Source organism: Mauremys reevesii, linkage group 14 (assembly GCF_016161935.1).
Source record: "Mauremys reevesii isolate NIE-2019 linkage group 14, ASM1616193v1, whole genome shotgun sequence".
In the NCBI taxonomy this organism is placed as follows: Eukaryota; Metazoa; Chordata; order Testudines; family Geoemydidae; genus Mauremys; species Mauremys reevesii.
This window is the reverse complement of record NC_052636.1, coordinates 865,852-874,008: the sequence shown is the minus strand read 5'-3', so window position 1 is coordinate 874,008 and position 8,157 is coordinate 865,852.

Sequence of the window (8,157 nt, the reverse complement as noted above, 5' to 3'; positions counted from 1 at the left end):
CACCACCTTCCCAGAGACACACAGACAATAATCCTATTGCACTCAGGTATCGTTATAAATGTTAATGTTCCTTTTTCGATCTTTGAATCAGACCTATAGCAACAGACAAGCCTTGTTTGCTGACATCCCAAGCCCTGAGCAAGCATCCCCCCTTCTACCTCTACCAATGCGGCTGCATTTCCCAGCTCTTCATTTACGGATCTTCCTAACCACCCTTAAGGTTCGCCCCGGCTCGGGTCAGGCGGTGAGGTGATTAACTCTTTCTGGCCCCGTCACCTTCCAGTGAAATATTATCTCACGCTCAGACCGGCACAGAGGGGGAGTCCTGACGGCCGAGCCGGGGCTCAGAGCCGAAGGCTTCTCCCCGGGCCGGGACTGGCACCTGCTTGTATCCCGTGTCGCGGGGGGGAGCACGGGACCTCGTGCGCACCGGGCAGGGGAGGTCACGCTAGTCGGGGAGTCGGGGCCCTGCACCCCCCTTCCTGGGGTTCACTGCTCGTTTCCATGGGGCGCCATGGGCCCGGCTGCCTGGCCTCGCTCTGCGCACGGACCAAGGCCAAGGGGCAGACGGGCAAGAAGTGGGGCTAGAGCCGCCGGGAAAGTGACTCCTGCGGGGCCGCGGCAGCAGAGCCTCTGTCGGTGCCGGCTGGGGCACCGGGAACGGCCCCCAGCCGAGCACACGGGGACCTCACACAGGACATTCAGCCCAGGGGAGAGGGGCGCTTGCCATAGAAATAAAAAGAAACCCCGCAAGGAAGCCGCGGGATTTGCGAACCCCTCGCGGTGCTGCCGACTTAGCCATTTTGTCTCCAGATTTCGGGACGGTTTGGTTTCCCTAGCAAAGGAATGGCAGAGGGACGTGTGTAAATGGGGCTCAGCTCCGGTCCCTTGGTGCCGGGGAGGGGGTGAAAATCCAGCTCCAAGGGGCGGGGAGGAGACGTTCTGATCTGCTTGGTAATAACCAGCCGGCCCCACTCCCTGGCTGGGGCGGGTGCAGGGAAAACCATTTCTCACTGGATCCCGGAGGCGGTGGCCTCGACCCTGGTACCTCTCAGAACCCCCCCTCCCCGCGTACATATCCTGGGCCCCCCCCGGCCCGGGTGCCGAAGAGCGGGGAGGAGAACGGCTGCAACCCGCCGCATGGGGACGGCTGGGAAATGTCCCAGTGGTTCCAGGCACGGGGCTGGCCGGGCGTCCCTGCCACGGGGTGGGGGGCTGCAGCCCTCGGTCCTGGGAGCAGGCTGGAGCCCGCTGCCCATGGGGCACTGTGCTTGGAGGGGGAGCGGGGTCGGGAGCTCCTTCGCCGTGGTGCCTTGGGCCGGGAAATTCCCGGTGCTCAGAGCAATGGGGGCCCTGGGGCCGGAGTGGGCACGGGCTGGGCACGGGGAGGGTGGGGCACCACCCCAGCTGCTGCTGCTGCCACAGGGGCAGGGGCCCCCCTGGGGGGAGAGCGCTGGGCCCTGGCTGCAGTATTTCAAGCCGGTGGCGCACGCGCGCATGCGCGCAGCGTTTAGCCTGCCAGGACTGAACTCAACCCACCCACCCCACCCTGTGCTGTTTGTCCCTGCCTGTCCCTGCCGGGCTGATGAGTCAGGGTGCTCGGAGCCGGACCCCACCCCAGAGCTGGGTGCAGGGTCTGAATGAAGGCAGGGGAGGGGGGAGTCACGCTGCTGGGGCACGGTTGTCACATACTGCCGGAGTTGGACGTTTTTAAATCAGCCGCTCGCTCCGTTACCGTGGCTGGGATGTCGGCCTGACCGGCCTCTGCCTACCTGGGGCCTCCTGTTTATCCTTTGTACCGGCGTTGTCCCGGGACTTCCCCCCGCGCCGTGCGAGCTGGTGACAGGCACTGTTAACCCCCTGCCGGCGCCTCGGCCAGATCTTTGAAACTCTTGGCCGCACGTTCTGGGGGGGCTGCCGGTTTAAAAACGGCTCCGCGGTAACGTTTAGCCTGCAGAGATCCCAGCAGGAGGGAAAGTGCGACGAGACTCCATCAGGTGGTTGTAACCCCTTGCCCCTGAAATGCTGCTGATTCTGGGGAGTAGCGTGGCCTGCCAAGGGAGAGACCCCCCTGCTGCCTGCAGAATAGGCCCCCTCCCTCTCCCGCTGATCCCCGGGACACACCGTGGCCCGATCTCTGGGCTTGAAATGTCATTTCTGTCCCAGGGGTTACGGCTCGTCGGCCCCAACCCCTTCCCAGAGCAGAGCTGTCAGAACCGCATCCAATCTCGCTTGGAAAAGGGGCCAGCGACGGAGAACCCGCCCCGACGGCCGGGAGATTGTTCCCCCGGTTAAATTGCTCCCACTATTCTTCCCGGTCTGAATTTGTCCAGCCGCAACTGCCAGCTGGTGGGTGGTGCCAGACCGTTCCCTGCGAGACTGACAAGCCCGTTATTAAATCTCTCTTCCCCGGAGTGCGGATTTGCTGTAATATTTTGTATGAGTAGCGTGTGTGCCTCAGTTTCCCCTGTGTGGTGCATGGCTGGGGAAAGTCGGTTTACTCTCTGCAGAGACACGGGGGTCACAGGCGTGGGGGTCTGGGCCCCATGGCCACGGGAGTCCGAGAAGACCAGGGTCACGCCGCCGGGATGCTCGATCCCTAACAGCTACCCCCAGGGCTGGCGCACCCTGTGCAGGATGCAGGCTGGATTTGAGCAGCAGGGGCTGGAGGCTCGGAGGTTTGGTCCAGGAGGCGGTGAAGCCAAGGGGCTTCCCCTGGTGCCAGCGAGCGACCCTGCGGGGGCAGCTGGCACCCGGAAGGGCTCCCCCGGGACTGGCCCAGAGCAGCAGAGCCCTGCACCCATGTAGGTACTTAGGGACGGCGATGGGCTCGCTCCTGGGGACTCTCGCTCAGGCAGGGTTTCGGATCCTTCCGTCGTTCCCGGGGCTCTCCGACCCCTCTGCCACTTGCCAACGCCCGTGGGGGGTGGCCCCAGGACGGCCCGGGGGGTCCCAGCAGCGGTGGCACCAGGGCCAGACGCGGAGGCAAAATCACCCCTCACGCACCTTACAGAAACCTTTAGCAACGCTGTAGACGTGGCGCGTCCTGCGGGTGACTCCTGGGAATTGGCTCGTTCCGGCTCCGGAGCGCCCACCGGCTCCGGTGATCTGCCCGTCCCCTGGACCCCGTGTCCCTCCCTGGACCCGGTGCCCTGTTACCTGGGGTGCTGCCCCTGGCAGTGACCCCCTCAGGCTTAGGGGCTCCCCTCCCTGGGAAACCCCCACCCGCTATCCCCACCTCACCTCAGTGTACGGCTACTGCCAGGCAGGGCCGGCTTGAGGAAGTGCAGGGCCCCGGCAGGGATGACTTTAAAAAAAAGGAACAAAATCTTTTCATTTCTTCGCAACCAGTTCCCTATAAAAAGTTCTGATTTAAGGGATGTGCCACAGTCTGTATGTTTTGTGCCAATCGCGTCACCATACGACCGTATTTTCCTCCTGGATGGCGATTTAAGACCCAAAAAGCCGGACGTGTCTGGGAAAATACAGCTGGATGTTAACCCACCTGAAGTTCTGTTTTTAACAGATGGGCCTGAACTAGAACTGAGCTCCGTTTCACACGTGTGGGTCCCCGCCACTCTCTGGGGGTGTTTGCACATGTGTGGGTCCCAGCTGCTCCCTGCCCCCCTCATTGAAGGTGTGGGAACTGCAGGGCACCAGTGGACATGGGGCTGGCTGGAGGCAGGGCAGGGGGTGCGGGGCTGGCTGCAGATGGGCTGATGGGGGGCTGGAGGCAGGGCAGGGGGTGCAGGGCTGGCTGCAGACAGGGGCTGATGTGGGGCTGCAGGCAGGGCAGGGGGTGTGGGGCTGGCTGCAGACAGGGCAGGGCAGGGGGTGCAGGGCTGGCTGCAGACAGGGGCTGGCTGTGGGCAGGGCAGGGGGTGCTGCCTACCCTGTACAGTGAGTGCCCCCTCCTGCCTCCCCCACCCACTCCCCAGTATCAGGCCACTGCCAGTCATCGTCTCACTCCCACGCCCTGGGGCAGGCTGCAGGATCAGCCACTCATCACTGGCAAGGAGGGTTTGGACCTGCTGCCTTGGCCGACCCCTGGGCTGCCCCCTACAACCCCCAGTACCTGTTAGCCCTTCGCCAGGCCGCAGCCTGGGGCTTTCCCGGCTGGAGCTCCCCGGCTCCTCTGCCTGTCCCCAGCCCTGCTCCACAGGTACCCTGTGTCCAGCCCCCTGCAGCCAGGCCCTTCTCCCTCTACAGCCAGAGAGAGACGCCCAGGGCTCCTGGCTCCCAGCCTCTCATACAGGCCAGATGTGGCCTGGTTGGGGCGTGTCCCAGCTGCAGCCACTTCCCCATCAGCCCAGCTCAGCAGCCCCCAGCCACAACCTTCCCCCAGGGCTGTTTGAAGCCCGTCAGGGCAGGAGCGGGGACTGCTGCCGACCACGTTTGTCATCTCAGAACAGCTACCAAGTTCGACTGACGGAGCCGTTTGCCATAAACCCACGTGGATTGGCATTAATGACATTGACCTCCTTTCGCTCTTTATCAGCCGCTCCCTTATCTTCCCCGGGATCGGTCGATGTCAGGCTGAGAGGCCTAGAATTACCCAAGTCATCCCATTTACCCTTTGTAAATTGACACGTTCGCTTTCTTCCAGACGTCTGGAACTTCCCCAGTGCGCCAAGACGTATTGAAAATCAGCGTTGCCGGTCCAGCGAGCCCCTCAGCCGGCTCTTTTCAAACTCCTGGAGGCAAGTTAGCGGGACCTGCTGATTTTAAAATGTCTAACTTCAGTACATTCTTTTTAACGTCCTCCAGAGATGCTATTAGAAGGGAAACGGTGTTATCACCGTATGATGAAACTGGCTCATCTCTCCGCCCCCCCACCCGCCCACAGCTATGGAACAGGAATATTTATTGAACATTTCTGCATTATTGATAAATCTACCAGTCCCATCTAGCAATGGACCAATACCATTGTCAGGATTCTTTCCCCCCTAATATGTTTTGTCCTTACTGTCCTTAACTCTGCTAGCCACAGATTGCGCCTTGTGTCCCTTAGCTTCCCTTATCAGTCTTCTACAATTCCTAACTTCTGATTGATATTCATTGCTATCAACTTCCCCCTTTTTATATATATATTTTACCATTGCCTTCACTTTTCTAAACCAGAGTGGTGTTGAGTGTGTTTCGTTTTTTACCAGCACAGCCTTCTCCCTCAATTGTAGGATTGTGGTTTGTGGGGCATCCGGTAAGCTGTTCCTAAATGAGTCCCAATTACCACTCACGTTTTTCTGATTAAATTCTTCCTTCCAGCTGATTTGGCTCATAATTGTTTTCAGCTTTGGGAAATTGGCCCAATTAAAACACCAAGTAGATATTATTGCTGGTCTGGACTTTAGCGTACTTGCATATTATCGTCCCAGACTAAACTGATTTCCTTCTTTGAGGAAATAACTGGCTTTTCAGCTCTGGGGCGTGCAGTAGAGCTAATATACTGGGGCTTCAGGGAAGCGTTAGTCACGGTGCCACCCGGGACGCGAGTCGTTAAGGCTGGAAATCCTGGAACGCTGAACTGTATCGCACGGGTCAGCCAGGCGGTGGCATTGGCTGTACAATTAATTCACCGTATCTCCTGGCTGCTCCTTGCTCACATGCTCAGGGTCTAATTGATCACCCTACGTGGGGTGGGGAAGCAGTTTCCCCCCAGGTTAGATTGGCAGGAACGTGGGGGGTTCCCCTGCCGCAGTGTGGGGTGCAGCTGGGCCGTCAGTCATGTCGGGGGCGCAGTGAGGGTTTAAACGCAGGCGGGCCGGGCAGTGGCAGGGTAGCTCTGGGGCAGGGCTGGGCTGGAGCGCTCCAGGGGAATCACCCCCGTGACGTGCAAGGAACCAGCAGCTCCGGTGACCCAGTGTCCCACCCCAATGGCCCAAGGGGTCCCCGTGGGGAAGGCCGATCAGCACTGGGTGTGGCCGACGCTGGTGCAAGCGTCGCAGGGCGTTTTGGGACGGGTCAAAGGTGTGAGTGCGGAACGGAAGCTTCCTTCGCCGGTCGCGAGCGGCCAGAGGAGGACGAGAGCAGAGAGCGGGTTAACGCCGCGCTCCTGCTAGGCCCAAAGGGCCGTCGCTGAGCCCAGCCCGCTCAAGGCCACCACACACACCTGCCTCTCGGCCGGCGAGGGGCCCCGGAAATCACCGGCCGGCCGGGAGAAAGGCAGATGCAGCTGAGCAGCCCATGAAGGCCGCCCGGAGGGGAACGAGGACAAGGACGTCTGGCCGGTGGGTTTTGGGAAAGTCGAGGCGGTTTGGACTGGTACAAAGACCATGTGGAACAAACCCCCCAAGGCCCCTGGACTTAAAAACCCTCCCGAGAGCCGGAGCAATTCGGCGATGGCAGCGGCGCCCGGACAGAACTCCCGTCCCCCCCCTTACGTTCCCCCCAGGCCTGGCCAGCCTCGGGTCGGGCGAGTGTGAGTGTGACAGGGAGTTAGGGCTCGGGGCACGAACTCCCCCGGCCGCTGCGTGACGTGGGGACGCACCCGTCACTCTCCGCTGTCATTTCATTAGTTTATTAATAAAGCTTTAAACGTCGACCCTTGGTGTGTTTCGTTATCTCCCCCCCGAACGATCCTGCGGCTGCAGCCCGATCACCTGACGCCTCGGGCCGATCGGTAACCGAAATCTGCCACCCCAGACGTGCAGGGTCGGGTCGGCACCCCAAGCCGAGCCATGGAGGGGCTGGTTCCCGCGATCCTCAGCCCCTCCCGGGTTAGGGAATCAGGGCCTGGATGGGGGAGCCAGGCCCCCCCCGAAAACATGGCCAGGCCAGTCAGCTCCATTTCGGGTCACTCCGACTCCTGGTTTTGCGGTACGGGGCGGGGGAACCCACTGGGTTTTTGCAGCATCCGACCAGCAGGGGGTGCCCAATGGTGACCCGAGCCCTGTGACTCTTGCCCTGACCGTGACCTCCCCAGCAGCGCCCCCTGCAGGCAGCTCCCTGCATGTTCCCGTGGCTGCAGCTTCCCTCCTGGCTCCCCAAAGCCCAGCCCCGGGGGTGACCCAGGCAGCTCCCGGCCCTTCAAAGGGTCAGGCCACCAGCGGGCAAGGGGCACCGGCAGCGCTGGGGGGGCAGGGCTGGGCTAGCAGGGGCTGCGGGTCGGGAGTGAGGGGCACCGGCAGCGCTGGGGGGCCGGGGTGGGGTGGCCGGGGCTGCGGGTCGGGCGTGCGGGGCCGCGGTCGCGCGGGGGGGCTGGGCCAGCGGGTCGGGATTGAGGGGCACGGGACGCGCTGGGGGGGGCAGGGGCTGCGGGTCGGGAGTGAGGGGCACCGGCAGCGCTGGGGGGAGCCCAGGGGGCTGCGGGTCAGGAGTGAGGGGCACGGGCAGGGCTGGGGGGCAGGGCTGGGCTGGCAGGGGCTGCGGATCAGGAGTGAGGGGCACCGGCAGGGCTGGGGGGCAGGGCTGGGCTGGCAGGGGCTCCGGGTCAGGAGTGAGGAGCACCGGCAGCGCTGGGGGGCCAGGGCTGGACTGGCAGGGCCGGCGGGTCGGGAGTGAGGGGCACCGGCAGCGCTGGGGCAGGGCTGGGCTGGCAGGGCTGCGGGTCGGGAGTGAGGGGCACCGGTGGCGCTGGGGGCAGGGCTGGGCTGGCAGGGGCTGCGGGTCGGGAGTGAGGGGCACCGGTGGCGCTGGGGGCTGGGCTGGGGTGGCAGGGGCTGCGGGTGGGGAGTGCGGGGCACCGGCAGAGCTGGGGGGGGCAGGGGCTGCGGGTCGGGACTGAGGGGCACCGGCAGCGCTGGAGGGGGCAGGGGCTGTGGGTCGGGAGTGAGGGGCACCGGTAGCGCTGGGGGGCAGGGCTGGGCTGGCAGGGGCTGCCGGTCGGGCGTGAGGGTCACCGGCAGCGCGGGGGGGGCAGGGCTCGGCTGGCAGGGGCTGCGGGCGGGAGTGAGGGGCACTGGCAGAGCTGTGGGGGGCAGGGCTGGGCTGGCAGGGGCTGCGGGTTGGGAGTGTTGGGCACCGGCAGACCTGGGGGCCGGGGGCTGCGGGTCGGGAGTGAGGGGCACCGGCAGAGCTGGAGGGGGCAGGGGCTGTGGGTCGGGAGTGAGGGGCACCGGTAGAGCTGGGGGGAGCCCAGGGGGCAGGATAGGGGGCAGCAGCGGGCGCTGTGTCCCAGGGGGTGGGTTGGGGGGCAGGATAGGGGGCTGCAGGGGGCGC